The 15,066-nt window shown below is 44.7% G+C and overlaps 10 non-coding genes and 1 pseudogene across 10 annotated transcripts; all 11 read left to right on the top strand.

Annotated features, from left to right (window-relative positions):
* Positions 1-370: 370 nt before the first annotated feature.
* LOC122862564 lies at positions 371-511 on the top strand. Its single transcript, XR_006374794.1, has one exon. It is a non-coding gene; the product is annotated as a U4 spliceosomal RNA (small nuclear RNA).
* An 875-nt stretch (positions 512-1,386) lies between these two features.
* On the top strand, positions 1,387-1,527 carry LOC122862483. The gene has a single exon (XR_006374719.1). It is a non-coding gene; the product is annotated as a U4 spliceosomal RNA (small nuclear RNA).
* An 874-nt stretch (positions 1,528-2,401) lies between these two features.
* On the top strand, positions 2,402-2,542 carry LOC122862563. Its single transcript, XR_006374793.1, has one exon. It is a non-coding gene; the product is annotated as a U4 spliceosomal RNA (small nuclear RNA).
* Positions 2,543-3,415: 873 nt separating this feature from the next.
* LOC122862482 lies at positions 3,416-3,556 on the top strand. The gene has a single exon (XR_006374718.1). It is a non-coding gene; the product is annotated as a U4 spliceosomal RNA (small nuclear RNA).
* Positions 3,557-4,429: 873 nt separating this feature from the next.
* Positions 4,430-4,571, top strand: LOC122862484. The gene has a single exon (XR_006374720.1). It is a non-coding gene; the product is annotated as a U4 spliceosomal RNA (small nuclear RNA).
* A 628-nt stretch (positions 4,572-5,199) lies between these two features.
* Positions 5,200-5,344, top strand: LOC122862524. Its single transcript, XR_006374757.1, has one exon. It is a non-coding gene; the product is annotated as a U4 spliceosomal RNA (small nuclear RNA).
* A 902-nt stretch (positions 5,345-6,246) lies between these two features.
* On the top strand, positions 6,247-6,395 carry LOC122862520 (annotated as a pseudogene).
* Positions 6,396-7,321: 926 nt separating this feature from the next.
* On the top strand, positions 7,322-7,462 carry LOC122862518. The gene has a single exon (XR_006374753.1). It is a non-coding gene; the product is annotated as a U4 spliceosomal RNA (small nuclear RNA).
* Positions 7,463-8,349: 887 nt separating this feature from the next.
* Positions 8,350-8,491, top strand: LOC122862517. The gene has a single exon (XR_006374752.1). It is a non-coding gene; the product is annotated as a U4 spliceosomal RNA (small nuclear RNA).
* A 907-nt stretch (positions 8,492-9,398) lies between these two features.
* LOC122862522 lies at positions 9,399-9,544 on the top strand. The gene has a single exon (XR_006374755.1). It is a non-coding gene; the product is annotated as a U4 spliceosomal RNA (small nuclear RNA).
* Positions 9,545-14,009: 4,465 nt separating this feature from the next.
* LOC122862515 lies at positions 14,010-14,147 on the top strand. Its single transcript, XR_006374750.1, has one exon. It is a non-coding gene; the product is annotated as a U4 spliceosomal RNA (small nuclear RNA).
* Positions 14,148-15,066: the final 919 nt, after the last annotated feature.

The following is a 15,066-nucleotide window of genomic DNA, read 5'->3' as shown; positions in this document are numbered from 1 at the left end:
ATTTGCATATATGGAAAATTCTCAATGAATTGACAGTGTTTAGCCAGTTCTTGTACTAATACGTAAAGATCGAGCTTTTTAGGCTTGCTTTCAATTGCCTGTCTAAAATGAAAAGCATGGAAGCCCATTTTCAACGACACTAACAATTGTAATCCTGGCCTGGCTAACTAAAGTAGACTCATAAAGTAGGTTATCCAGAGAGCTTAGGTTTTCCCCATCCAGCCATGGCTACAATTTCATGCAAAAAGGCGGGGTTTGTAGTCAATGAGCCAATCATTGTGCAACATCAGTCCAGTAAGGTTTCAGAAATGCACCACATGTGCTGTGAGTGTTGTATCAGATCCAGTTTTAACTCGTAGTTGTATTCATTATCCTTTCGCAGAGGCAATTTCATAGTCTATGAAGTGTATCTGAGACGTGATTATTGCTGGTTGAAAACTTAACCCAATATCCCGCCTGGATGACTTGAAATACAGTCAGCTGTGGCAATTTTTGTTGGTCTTTCAGGAGACTTTACACTGTGTATTAATAGAAAATCCAAGAACAAGAAGCAATGTTTATGCCGTTCTTGTTCTCATAACTAGGGTTTGACAATGCTTGGCCAATTGTTGTTGTAATATGTAAAGATCAAGACTTTTCAGCATGTCTTTGAGTTGTTTGGCAAAAATGAGAATCATTTCACCCCAGTTTAAACGACACTTACAATTGTAGTTCTCGTCTGGCTAACTAAAAATCGACTCAAAAAGTAGGTCATCCAGAGAGCCTAGGCTTTTCCCATCCAGCCACGGCTACAATTTCATGCAAAAAGGCGGGGTTTGTAGTCAATGAGCCAGTCAGGTGCGACAACAGTCCAGTAAGGTTTCAGAAATGCGCCACCTGTGCTGTGAGTGTTGGATCAGATCCAGTTTTAACTCGTAGCTGCGATCGGCATCCTTCCTGGAGGCAATACAGGAAGGTTCTCTGAGATGTCATTATTGTTGATTGAAAAGATAACCCAGTATCTCTCCTGGAGAACAATTTGCATGTATGGAAAATTCTCAATGAATTGACAGTGTTTAGCCAGTTCTTGTACTAATACGTAAAGATCGAGCTTTTTAGGCTTGCTTTCAATTGCCTGTCTAAAATGAAAAGCATGGAAGCCCATTTTCAACGACACTAACAATTGTAATCCTGGCCTGGCTAACTAAAGTAGACTCATAAAGTAGGTTATCCAGAGAGCTTAGGTTTTCCCCATCCAGCCATGGCTACAATTTCATGCAAAAAGGCGGGGTTTGTAGTCAATGAGCCAATCATTGTGCAACATCAGTCCAGTAAGGTTTCAGAAATGCACCACATGTGCTGTGAGTGTTGTTTCAGATCCAGTTTTAACTCGTAGTTGTATTCATTATCCTTTCGCAGAGGCAATTTCATAGTCTATGAAGTGTATCTGAGACGTGATTATTGCTGGTTGAAAACTTAACCCAATATCCCGCCTGGATGACTTGAAATACAGTCAGCTGCGGCAATTTTTGTTGGTCTTTCAGGAGACTTTACACTGTGTATTAATAGAAAATCCAAGAACAAGAAGCAATGTTTATGCCGTTCTTGTTCTCATAACTAGGGTTTGACAATGCTTGGCCAATTGTTGTTGTAATACGTAAAGATCAAGACTTTTCAGCATGTCTTTGAGTTGTTTGGCAAAAATGAGAATCATTTCACCCCAGTTTAAACGACACTTACAATTGTAGTTCTCGTCTGGCCAACTAAAAATCGACTCAAAAAGTAGGTCATCCAGAGAGCCTAGGCTTTTCCCATCCAGCCACGGCTACAATTTCATGCAAAAAGGCGGGGTTTGTAGTCAATGAGCCAGTCAGGTGCGACAACAGTCCAGTAAGGTTTCAGAAATGCGCCACCTGTGCTGTGAGTGTTGGATCAGATCCAGTTTTAACTCGTAGCTGCGATCGGCATCCTTCCTGGAGGCAATACAGGAAGGTTCTCTGAGATGTCATTATTGTTGATTGAAAAGATAACCCAGTATCTCTCCTGGAGAATAATTTGCATATATGGAAAATTCTCAATGAATTGACAGTGTTTAGCCAGTTCTTGTACTAATACGTAAAGATCGAGCTTTTAGGCTTGCTTTCAATTGCCTGTCTAAAATGAAAAGCATGGAAGCCCATTTTCAACGACACTAACAATTGTAATCCTGGCCTGGCTAACTAAAGTAGACTCATAAAGTAGGTTATCCAGAGAGCTTAGGTTTTCCCCATCCAGCCATGGCTACAATTTCATGCAAAAAGGCGGGGTTTGTAGTCAATGAGCCAATCATTGTGCAACATCAGTCCAGTAAGGTTTCAGAAATGCACCACATGTGCTGTGAGTGTTGTATCAGATCCAGTTTTAACTCGTAGTTGTATTCATTATCCTTTCGCAGAGGCAATTTCATAGTCTATGAAGTGTATCTGAGACGTGATTATTGCTGGTTGAAAACTTAACCCAATATCCCGCCTGGATGACTTGAAATACAGTCAGCTGTGGCAATTTTTGTTGGTCTTTCAGGAGACTTTACACTGTGTATTAATAGAAAATCCAAGAACAAGAAGCAATGTTTATGCCGTTCTTGTTCTCATAACTAGGGTTTGACAATGCTTGGCCAATTGTTGTTGTAATATGTAAAGATCAAGACTTTTCAGCATGTCTTTGAGTTGTTTGGCAAAAATGAGAATCATTTCACCCCAGTTTAAACGACACTTACAATTGTAGTTCTCGTCTGGCTAACTAAAAATCGACTCAAAAAGTAGGTCATCCAGAGAGCCTAGGCTTTTCCCATCCAGCCACGGCTACAATTTCATGCAAAAGGCGGGGTTTGTAGTCAATGAGCCAGTCAGGTGCGACAACAGTCCAGTAAGGTTTCAGAAATGCGCCACCTGTGCTGTGAGTGTTGGATCAGATCCAGTTTTAACTCGTAGCTGCGATCGGCATCCTTCCTGGAGGCAATACAGGAAGGTTCTCTGAGATGTCATTATTGTTGATTGAAAAGATAACCCAGTATCTCTCCTGGAGAACAATTTGCATGTATGGAAAATTCTCAATGAATTGACAGTGTTTAGCCAGTTCTTGTACTAATACGTAAAGATCGAGCTTTTAGGCTTGCTTTCAATTGCCTGTCTAAAATGAAAAGCATGGAAGCCCATTTTCAACGACACTAACAATTGTAATCCTGGCCTGGCTAACTAAAGTAGACTCATAAAGTAGGTTATCCAGAGAGCTTAGGTTTTCCCCATCCAGCCATGGCTACAATTTCATGCAAAAAGGCGGGGTTTGTAGTCAATGAGCCAATCATTGTGCAACATCAGTCCAGTAAGGTTTCAGAAATGCACCACATGTGCTGTGAGTGTTGTATCAGATCCAGTTTTAACTCGTAGTTGTATTCATTATCCTTTCGCAGAGGCAATTTCATAGTCTATGAAGTGTATCTGAGACGTGATTATTGCTGGTTGAAAACTTAACCCAATATCCCGCCTGGATGACTTGAAATACAGTCAGCTGCGGCAATTTTTGTTGGTCTTTCAGGAGACTTTCCACTGTGTATTAATAGAAAATCCAAGAACAAGAAGCAATGTTTATGCCGTTCTTGTTCTCATAACTAGGGTTTGACAATGCTTGGCCAATTGTTGTTGTAATACGTAAAGATCAAGACTTTTCAGCATGTCTTTGAGTTGTTTGGCAAAAATGAGAATCATTTCACCCCAGTTTAAACGACACTTACAATTGTAGTTCTCGTCTGGCTAACTAAAAATCGACTCAAAAGTAGGTCATCCAGAGAGCCTAGGCTTTTCCCATCCAGCCACGGCTACAATTTCATGCAAAAGGCGGGGTTTGTAGTCAATGAGCCAGTCAGGTGCGACAACAGTCCAGTAAGGTTTCAGAAATGCGCCACCTGTGCTGTGAGTGTTGGATCAGATCCAGTTTTGACTCGTAGCTGCGATCGGCATCCTTCCTGGAGGCAATACAGGAAGGTTCTCTGAGATGTCATTATTGTTGATTGAAAAGATAACCCAGTATCTCTCCTGGAGAACAATTTGCATGTATGGAAAATTCTCAATGAATTGACAGTGTTTAGCCAGTTCTTGTACTAATACGTAAAGATCGAGCTTTTAGGGCTTGCTTTCAATTGCCTGTCTAAAATGAAAAGCATGGAAGCCCATTTTCAACGACACTAACAATTGTAATCCTGGCCTGGCTAACTAAAGTAGACTCATAAAGTAGGTTATCCAGAGAGCTTAGGTTTTCCCCATCCAGCCATGGCTACAATTTCATGCAAAAAGGCGGGGTTTGTAGTCAATGAGCCAATCATTGTGCAACATCAGTCCAGTAAGGTTTCAGAAATGCACCACATGTGCTGTGAGTGTTGTATCAGATCCAGTTTTAACTCGTAGTTGTATTCATTATCCTTTCGCAGAGGCAATTTCATAGTCTATGAAGTGTATCTGAGACGTGATTATTGCTGGTTGAAAACTTAACTCCAATATCCCGCCTGGATGACTTGAAATACAGTCAGCTGCGGCAATTTTTGTTGGTCTTTCAGGAGACTTTCCACTGTGTATTAATAGAAAATCCAAGAACAAGAAGCAATGTTTATGCCGTTCTTGTTCTCATAACTAGGGTTTGACAATGCTTGGCCAATTGTTGTTGTAATACGTAAAGATCAAGACTTTTCAGCATGTCTTTGAGTTGTTTGGCAAAAATGAGAATCATTTCACCCCAGTTTAAACGACACTTACAATTGTAGTTCTCGTCTGGCTAACTAAAAATCGACTCAAAAAGTAGGTCATCCAGAGAGCCTAGGCTTTTCCCATCCAGCCACGGCTACAATTTCATGCAAAAAGGCGGGGTTTGTAGTCAATGAGCCAGTCAGGTGCGACAACAGTCCAGTAAGGTTTCAGAAATGCGCCACCTGTGCTGTGAGTGTTGGATCAGATCCAGTTTTGACTCGTAGCTGCGATCGGCATCCTTCCTGGAGGCAATACAGGAAGGTTCTCTGAGATGTCATTATTGTTGATTGAAAAGATAACCCAGTATCTCTCCTGGAGAACAATTTGCATGTATGGAAAATTCTCAATGAATTGACAGTGTTTAGCCAGTTCTTGTACTAATGCAATTACATGTGTGCTGTGAGTGTTGTATCAGATCCAGTTTTAACTCAGAGTTGTATTCATTATCCTTTCGGTGAGGCAATTTCTATAGTTCATGTAGTGTAATCTGAGACGTGATTATTGCTGGCTGAAAACTTAACCCAATATCCCGCCTCTGGATGACTTGAAATACAGTCAGCTGTGGCCAATTCTTGCTGGTCTTTCAGAGACTTTTACACTGTGTATTAATAGAGGTAATCCAAGAACAAGAAGCAATGTTTATGCTGCTCTTGTTCTCACAACTAGGGTTTGACAATGTTTGGCCAATTGTTGTTGTAATAATGTAAAGATCAAGACTTTTCAGCAGCATGTCTTTGAGTTGTTTGGCAAAAATGAGAATCATTTCACCCCAGTTTAAACGATACTTACAATTAGAAGTTCTCGCTCTGGCTAACTCAAAAATCTGACTCAAAAAGTAGGTCATCCAGAGAGCCTAGGCTTTTCCCATCCAGCCACGTGCCAATTTCATGCAAAAAGGCGGGGCTTGTAGTCAATGAGCCAGTCAGGTGCGACAACAGTCCAGTAAGGTTTCAGAAATGTGCGCCACCTGTGCTGTGAGTGTTGGATCAGATCCAGTTTCTGAATCAGAAGCCAAGGACGGCATCCTTCCTGGAGGCAATACAGGAAGGTTCTCTGAGATGCCATTATTGTTGATTGAAAAGATATAACCCAGCATCTCTCCTGAGAACAATTTGTATATATGGAAAATTCTCAATGAATTGACAGTGTTTAGCCAGTTCTTGTACTACACACGTAAAGATCGTAGCTTTTTAGGCTTGCTTTCAATTGCCTGTCTAAAATGAAAAAGCATGGAAGCCCATTTTCAACCATTGACTAACAATTGTAATCCTGGCCTGGCTAACTAAAAGTAGACTCATAAAGTAGGTTATCCAGTGAGAGCTTAGGTTTTCCTGCATCCAGCCATGGCTACAATTTCATGCAAAAAAGGCGGGGGTTTGCAGTCCACGAGCCAATCATTGTGCAACATCAGTCCAGTAAGGTTTCAGAAATGCACCACATGTGCTGTGAGTGTTGTATCAGATCCAGTTTAACCTCAGAGCTGTATTCATTATCCTTTTCGCAGAGGTACTTTTTCATAGTCTATGAAGGGGTATCTGAGACGTGATTATTGCTGGTTGAAAAACTTCTTGGACCCAATATCCCCGCCTGGATGACTTGGAAATACAGTCAGCTGTGCAATTTTTGCTGGTCTTTCAGAGACTTTACACTGTGTATTAATAGAAAATCCAAGAACAAGAAGCAATGCTTTGCGCCGCTCTTGTTCTCATAACTAGGGTTTGATAATGCTTGGCCAATTGTTGCTGTAATATGTAAAGATCAAGACTTTTCAGCATGTCTGAGTTGTTTGGCAAAATGAGAACTATTTCTACCCCAGTTTAAACGACACTTACAATTGTAGTTCCTCGTCTGGCTAACTAAAAATCGACTCAAAAGTAGGTCATCCAGAGAGCCTAGGCTTTTCCCATCCAGCCACGGCTGCAATTTCATGCAAAAAGGCGGGGTTTGTAGTCAATGAGGTGCCAGTCTCAGAAAGTGCGACAACAGTCCAGTAAGGTTTCAGAAATCGTGACGCCACCTGTGCTGTGAGTGTTGGATCCCAGATCCAGTTTGAACTCCAGTAGCTGCGATCGGCATCCTTCCTGGAGCCCATTTTCAAACGCAATACAGGAAGGTTCTCTAGAGATGTCATTATTGTTTCATGATTGAAAAGAGATAACCCAGTATCTCTCCTGGAGAACAATTTTGCATGTATGGAAATTCTCAATGAATTGACAGTGTTTAGCCAGTTCTTTTTGTACTAATACGTAAAGATCGAGCTTTTGCGCTGGAAACTAGCTTTCAATTGCCTTGTCTAAAATGAAAAGCATGGAAGCCCATTTTCAACGACACTAACAATTGTAATCCTGGTTCAATGCTAACTAAAGTAGACTCTATAAAGTAGGTTATCCAGAGAACTTAGGCTTTTCCCCCATCCAGCCATGGCTACAATTTCATGCAAAAAGGCGGGTTTGTAGTCAATGAGCCAATCATTGTGCAACATCAGTCCAGTAAGGTTTCAGAAATGCACCACATGTGCTGTGAGTGTTGTATCAGATCCAGTTTTAACTCTCGTAGTTGTATTCATTATCCTTTATGAGAGGCAATTTCATAGTCTATGAAGTGTATCTGAGACGTGATTATTGCTGGTTGAAAACTTAACCCAATATCCACTACTGGATGACTTGAAATACAGTCAGCTGTGGCAATTTTATTGGTCTTTCAGGAGACTTTACACTGTGTATTAATAGAAAATCCAAGAACAAGAAGCAATGTTTATGCCGTTCTTGTTCTCATAACTAGGGTTTGACAATGCTTGGCCAATTGTTGTTGTAATAATGTAAAGATCAAGACTTTTCAGCATGTCTTTGAGTTGTTTGGCAAAAATGAGAATCATTTCACCCCCAGTTTAAATCTTACACTTACAATTGTAGTTCTCTGGCTCAGCTAACTAAAAATGTTCGACTCAAAAAGTAGGTCATCCAGAGAGCCTAGGCTTTTCCCATCCAGCCACGGCCACAATTTCATGCAAAAGGCGGGGTTTGTAGTCAATGAGCCAGTCAGGTGCGACAACAGTCCAGTAAGGTTTCAGAAATGCGCCACCTGTGCTGTGAGTGTTGGATCAGATCCAGTTTTAACTCGTAGCTGCGATCGGCATCCTTCCTGGAGGCAATACAGGAAGGTTCTCTGAGATGTCATTATTGTTGATTGAAAAGATAACCCAGCATCTCCTGGAGAACAATTTGCATGTATGGAAAATTCTCAATGAATTGACAGTGTTTAGCCAGTTCTTGTACTAATACGTAAAGATCGAGCTTTTTAGAGTTTCGTTTTCAATTGCCTGTCTAAAATGAAAAGCATGGAAGCCCATTTTCAAATCGAATACTAACAATTGTAATCCTGGCCTGGCTAACTAAAGTAGACTCATAAAGTAGGTTATCCAGAGAGCTTAGGTTTTCCCCATCCAGCCATGGCTACAATTTCATGCAAAAAGGCGGGGTTTGTAGTCAATGAGCCAATCATTGTGCAACATCAGTCCAGTAAGGTTTCAGAAATGCACCACATGTGCTGTGAGTGTTGTATCAGATCCAGTTTTTAACTCGTAGTTGTATTCATTATCCTTTCGCAGAGGCAATTTCATAGTCTATGAAGTGTATCTGAGGGCGTGATTATTGCTGGTTGAAAACTTAACTCCAATATCCCGCTTGGATGACTTGAAATACAGTCAGCTGTGGCACTTTTGTTAGTCTTTCAGGAGACTTTACACTGTGTATTAATAGAAAATCCAAGAACAAGAAGCTTATACTTTATACGTTCTTGTTCTCATAACTAGGGTTTGACCAATGCTTCGGCCAATTGTTGCTGTGTAATAATCGTAAGATCAAGACTTTTCAGCATGTCTTTGAGTTGTTTGGCAAAAATGAGAATCATTTCACCCCAGTTTGGGTTCAAGACTTACAGATTGTAGTTCATCGTCTAGCCCAACTAAAAAATCGAAACCTCAAAAAGTAGAGTCATCCAGAGAGCCTAGGCTTTTCCCATCCATTCACAGCTGCAATTTCCTTTGCAAAAGGCGGGGTTTGTAATAGTCCAATGAGCTAGTGAGGTGCGACAACAGTCAGTAAGGTTTCAGAAATGCGCCACCTGTGCTGTGAGTGTTGGAATCAGATCCAGTTTTAACTCGTAGCTGCGATCGCATCCTTCCTGGAGGCCAATGCAGGAAGGTTCTCTGAGATGTCATTATTGTTGATTGAAAAGATAATCCCAGCATCTCTCCTGGAGAACAACATTTGCATGTATGGAAAAATTCTCAATGAATTGACAGTGTTTAGCCAGTTCTTGTACTACACACGTAAAGATCGAGCTTTTTAGAGCTTAAGCTTTCAATTGCCTGTCTAAAATGAAAAGCATGGGAAGCCCATTTTCAATCGACACTAACAATTGTAATCCTGGCCTGGCTAACTAAAAGTAGACTCATAAAGTAGGTTATCCAGAGAGCTTAGGTTTTCCCCATCCAGCCATGGCTACAATTTCATGCAAAAGGCGAGGTTTGTAGTCAATGAGCCAATCATTGTGCAACATCAGTCAGTAAGGTTTCAGAAATGCACCACATGTGCTGTGAGTGTTGTATCAGATCCAGTTTTTACTCGCGTAGTTGTATTCATTATCCTTTCGCAGAGAGCAATTTCATAGTCTGGAAGGTGTATCTGAGAGCGTGATTATTACTGGTTGAAAACTTAGCTCCAATATCCCGCCTGGATGACTTGAAATACAGTCAGCTGTGGCAATTTTTTGTTGTGTCTTTCAGGAGACTTTACTGTGTATTAATAGAAAATCCAGAACAAGAAGCAATGTTTATGCCGTTCTTGTTCTCACAACTAGGGGTTTGACAATGCCTTGGCCAATTGTTGTTGTAATATCGTAAAGATCAAGACTTTTCAGCATGTCTTTGAGTTGTTTGGCAAAAATGAGAATCATTTCACCCCAGTTTAAACGGAGACACTTACAATTGTAGTTCTCGGCCTGGCTAACTAAAAATCACTCAAAAAGTAGGTCATCCAGAGAGCCTAGGCTTTTCCATCCAGCCACGGCTAAGGCAATTTCATGCAAAAAGGGGTTTGTAGTCAATGAGCCAGTCAGGTGCGAAGCAACAGTCCAGTAAGGTTTCAGAAATGCGCCACTCAAAGGTGAGTGCTGGATCAGATCCAGTTTTAACTCGTAGCTGCGACGGCATCCTTCCTGGAGGCAATACAGGAAGGTTCTCTGAGATGTCATTATTGCTGATTGAAAAGATAACCCAGTATCTCTCCTGGAGAACAATTTGCATATATGGAAAATTCTCAATGAATTGACAGTGTTTAGCCAGTTCTTGTACTCACACGTAAAGATCGAGCTTTAGGTTTGCTTTCAATTGCCTGTCTTCGCCGGTTAGCGCTACAGGGGCCCCACCCTGGAGCCAGGCCTGGGGTGGGTGCCCGGCAGCGGCGCCTGGTGGCGGGCCTTTCCCCACGGGGCCCGGCCGGGCACAGCCGAAGGAGCGGCGTGGGGCCGTCCTCCGTGGACCCACCACCCGCGGGAGGATCCGTGAGGGGCCGGTGCAGAGAGATCTGGGCGGCAGTCGAAGGCAGGGCTTGGCGACCAGATCTCCGGACACAGAAACTGGCTCTAGGGACATGGAATGTCGCCGGCTGGGGAAGGAGCCTGAGCTTATGCGGGAGGTTGGCGTTACCGGCTAGATATAGTCGGCCTCGCCTCCACGCACAGCCTGGGCTCTGGAACCCGTCTCCTCGAGAGGGCTGGGCGCTCCATTTCTCTGGCGTTGCCCGGCGGGGAGGCGGCGGGCTGGTGTGGGCCTGCTCACTTAGCCCCACAGCTCAGCCGTCCGTGTTGGAGTTTACCCCAGTGAGCGAGAGGGTGGCGTCCCTCCGCCTCCGGGTGGGGGAAGGAGCGGCCCCTGATCTGAACCGGCGGTGTTCAGTTGTTGGACTTCTGTGCTGGTTACAGTTTGTCCATAACTAACACCATGTTCAAGCACAAGGGTGTCCATCAGTGCGTGGCACCAGGACACCCTAGGCGGAAGGTCGATGATCGACTTTGTTGTCGTATCATCTGACCTCGGCGCGTGTCTTGAACACTCGGGTGAAGAGAGAGGCGGAGCTGTCAACCGATCACCACCTGGTGGTGAGTTGGATCCGCTGGCGGGGAGGAAGCGGACAGACTTGGCAGGCCCAAGCGTATCGTGAGGTCTGCTGGGAGCGTCTGGCGGAGCCCTCTGTCAGCAGGGTCTACAACTCACACCTCCGGAGAAACTTCTCCCAGATCCGGGGAGGTTGGGGACATTGAGTCCGAGTGGACCATGTTTTCCACCTCCATTGTCGATCTGGCGGCTCGTGGCTGTGGTCGCAAGGTTTCTGGTGCCTGTCGCGGCGGCAATCCCGAACACGGTGGTGGGCGCGGAAGTAAGGGATGCCGTCAGGCTGAAGAAGAGAGTCCTATCGGGCCTTGTTGGCTCGTGGGACTCCCGAGGCAACTGACAGGTACCGGCAGGCTAAGCGTGCTGCAGCCTGTGCGGTCACAGAGGCAAAAACTCAGGACTGGGAGAGGTTCGGAGGCCATGGAGGAGGACTATCGGTCGGCCTCAAAGAAATTCTGGCAAACCGTCCGGCGGCTCAGGAGGGGAAGCAGTGCTTCACCAACACCTTATGCAGTGCGGGTGGAGAGCTGTTGACCTCGACTGGGGATGTTGTCGGACGGTGGAAGGAATACTTTGAGGATCTCCTCAATCCGCTGTCACGTCTTCCGAAGAGAAGCGGAGGCTGAGGACCGGAGGCGGACTCATCCATCACCCTGGCGAAGTCACTGAGGTTGTTGGCAAGCTCCTTGGTGGCAAGGCTTGGGGTGGATGAGATCCGTCCTGAGTATCTTAAGTCTCTGGATGTTGTGGGACTGTCTTGGCTGACACGTCTCTGCAACATCGCGTGGCGATCTGGGACAGTGCCTCTGGACTGGCAGACCGGGGTGGTGGTCCCTCTGTATAAGAAGGGGACCGGAGGGTGTGTTCCAATCACAGAGGATCACACTTCTCAGCCTCCCGGTAAGGTCTATTCAGGGTACTGGAGAGGAGGAATTCGTCCGATAGTCGAACCTCGGTTCAGGAGGAGCAGAGTGGTTTCGTCGATCGTGGAACACTGGACCAGCTCTATACTCTCCATCGGGTGCTCGAGGTTCATGGGAGTTGCCCAACCAGTCCACATGTGCTTTGTGGATCTGGAGAAGGCGATCGACCGTGTGCCCAGGCGCTTTGTGGGAGTGCTCTGGGAGTATGGGGTCGGGGCCCTTTGCTGCTAGGGCTGTCAGGGCAGGAGCTGTGTTCGCATTGCCGGCAGTAAGTCAGACCTGTTCTCGGTGCATGTTGGACTCCGCCAGGGCTGCCCTTTGTCACGGTTCTGTTCATAATTTATATGGACAGAATTTCTAAAGCGCAGTCAGGGGCGGAGGGTGTCGGTTTGGGAACCACAGGATCTCATCTCTGCTGTTTGCAGATGATGTCGTTCTGATGGCTTCTTCAAACCAGGACCTGCAGCATGCACTGGGGCGGTTTGCAGCCGAGTGTGAAGCAGCTGGGATGAGAATCAGCTCTTCCAAATCTGAGGCCATGGTTCTTGACCGGAAAAGGTGGTTTGCTCTCTTCGGCGTGGGTGGGAGTCCTTGCCCCAAGTGGAGGTTTAAGTATCTCGGGGTCTTGTTCACGAGTGAGGGACGGATGGGCGTGAGATTGACAGGCGGATCGGTGCAGCGTCTGCAGTGATGCGGGCGCTGTGTCGGACCGTTGTGGTAAAGAAGGAGCTGAGTCGAAAGACAAAGCTCTCGATTTACCGGTCAATCTACGCTCCTGCCCTCACCTATGGTCATGAGCTTTGGGTAGTGACCGAAAGGACAAGATCGCGGATACAAGCGGCGAAATGGGCTTCCTCCGCCCGAGTGGCTGGGCGCTCCCTTAGAGATAGGGTGAGGAGCTCAGTCACGGGGAGCTCGGAGTAGAGCCGCTGCTCCTCCACGTCGAGAGGAGCCAGCTGAGGTGGCTAGGGCATCTGATCCGGATGCCTCCTGGGCGCCTCCCTCGGGAGGTGTTCTGGGCATGTCCCACCGGGGCGGCCCGGGAAGACCCAGGACACGCTGGAGGGACTATGTCTCTCGGCTGGCCTGGGAGCGCCTCGAGATCCCCGGAGGAGCTGGAGGAAGTGTCTGGGGCGAAGGAAGTCTGGGAGTCCTGCTTGGACTGCTGCCCCGCGACCCGGCCCCGGATAAGGGAAGAAGATGGATGGATGGATGGAAATATCCCGCCTGGATGACTTGAAATACAGTCAGCTGTGGCAATTTTTGTTGGTCTTTCAGGAGACTTTACACTGTGTATTAATAGAAAATCCAAGAACAAGAAGCAATGTTTATGCCGTTCTTGTTCTCATAACTAGGGTTTGACAATGCTTGGCCAATTGTTGTTGTAATACGTAAAGATCAAGACTTTTCAGCATGTCTTTGAGTTGTTTGGCAAAAATGAGAATCATTTCACCCCAGTTTAAACGACACTTACAATTGTAGTTCTCGTCTGGCCAACTAAAAATCGACTCAAAAAGTAGGTCATCCAGAGAGCCTAGGCTTTTCCCATCCAGCCACGGCTACAATTTCATGCAAAAAGGCGGGGTTTGTAGTCAATGAGCCAGTCAGGTGCGACAACAGTCCAGTAAGGTTTCAGAAATGCGCCACCTGTGCTGTGAGTGTTGGATCAGATCCAGTTTTAACTCGTAGCTGCGATCGGCATCCTTCCTGGAGGCAATACAGGAAGGTTCTCTGAGATGTCATTATTGTTGATTGAAAAGATAACCCAGTATCTCTCCTGGAGAACAATTTGCATGTATGGAAAATTCTCAATGAATTGACAGTGTTTAGCCTGTTCTTGTACTAATACGTAAAGATCGAGCTTTTTAGGCTTGCTTTCAATTGCCTGTCTAAAATGAAAAGCATGGAAAGCCCATTTTCAACGACACTAACAATTGTAATCCTGGCCTGGCTAACTAAAGTAGACTCATAAAGTAGGTTATCCAGAGAGCTTAGGTTTTCCCCATCCAGCCATGGCTACAATTTCATGCAAAAAGGCGGGGTTTGTAGTCAATGAGCCAATCATTGTGCAACATCAGTCCAGTAAGGTTTCAGAAATGCACCACATGTGCTGTGAGTGTTGTATCAGATCCAGTTTTAACTTCGTAGTTGTATTCATTATCCTTTACGCAGAGGCAATTTCATAGTCTATGAAGTGTATCTGAGACGTGATTATTGCTGGTTGAAAACTTAACAATATCCCGCCTGGATGACTTGAAATACAGTCAGCTGTGGCAATTTTGTTGGTCTTTCAGGAGACTTTACACTGTGTATTAATAGAAAATACAAGAACAAGAAGCAATGTTTATGCCATTCTTGTTCTCATAACTAGGGTTTGACAATGCTTGGCCAATTGTTGTTGTAATACGTAAAGATCAAGACTTTTCAGCATGTCTTTGAGTTGTTTGGCAAAAATGAGAATCATTTCACCCCAGTTTAAACGACACTTACAATTGTAGTTCTCGTCTGGCTAACTAAAAATCGACTCAAAAAGTAGGTCATCCAGAGAGCCTAGGCTTTTCCCATCCAGCCACGGCTACAATTTCATGCAAAAGCGGGGTTTGTAGTCAATGAGCCAGTCAGGTGCGACAACAGTCCAGTAAGGTTTCAGAAATGCGCCACCTGTGCTGTGAGTGTTGGATCAGATCCAGTTTTAACTCGTAGCTGCGATCGGCATCCTTCCTGGAGGCAATACAGGAAGGTTCTCTGAGATGTCATTATTGTTGATTGAAAAGATAGCCCAGTATCTCTCCTGGAGAACAATTTGCATATATGGAAAATTCTCAATGAATTCACAGTGTTTAGCCAGTTCTTGTACTAATACGTAAAGATCGAGCTTTTAGGCTTGCTTTCAATTGCCTGTCTAAAATGAAAAGCATGGAAGCCCATTTTCAACGACACTAACAATTGTAATCCTGGCCTGGCTAACTAAAGTAGACTCATAAAGTAGGTTATCCAGAGAGCTTAGGTTTTCCCCATCCAGCCATGGCTACAATTTCATGCAAAAGGCGGGGTTTGTAGTCAATGAGCCAATCATTGTGCAACATCAGTCCAGTAAGGTTTCAGAAATGCACCACATGTGCTGTAGGTGTTGTATCCAGATCCTAGTTTTAACTCGTAGTTGTATTCATTATCCTTTCGCAGAGGCAATTTCATAGTCTATGAAGTGTATCTGAGG

Source organism: Siniperca chuatsi, linkage group LG15 (assembly GCF_020085105.1).
Source record: "Siniperca chuatsi isolate FFG_IHB_CAS linkage group LG15, ASM2008510v1, whole genome shotgun sequence".
NCBI classification, from domain to species: domain Eukaryota; kingdom Metazoa; phylum Chordata; class Actinopteri; order Centrarchiformes; family Sinipercidae; genus Siniperca; species Siniperca chuatsi.
This window is presented reverse-complemented; position numbering and strand designations above follow the sequence as displayed.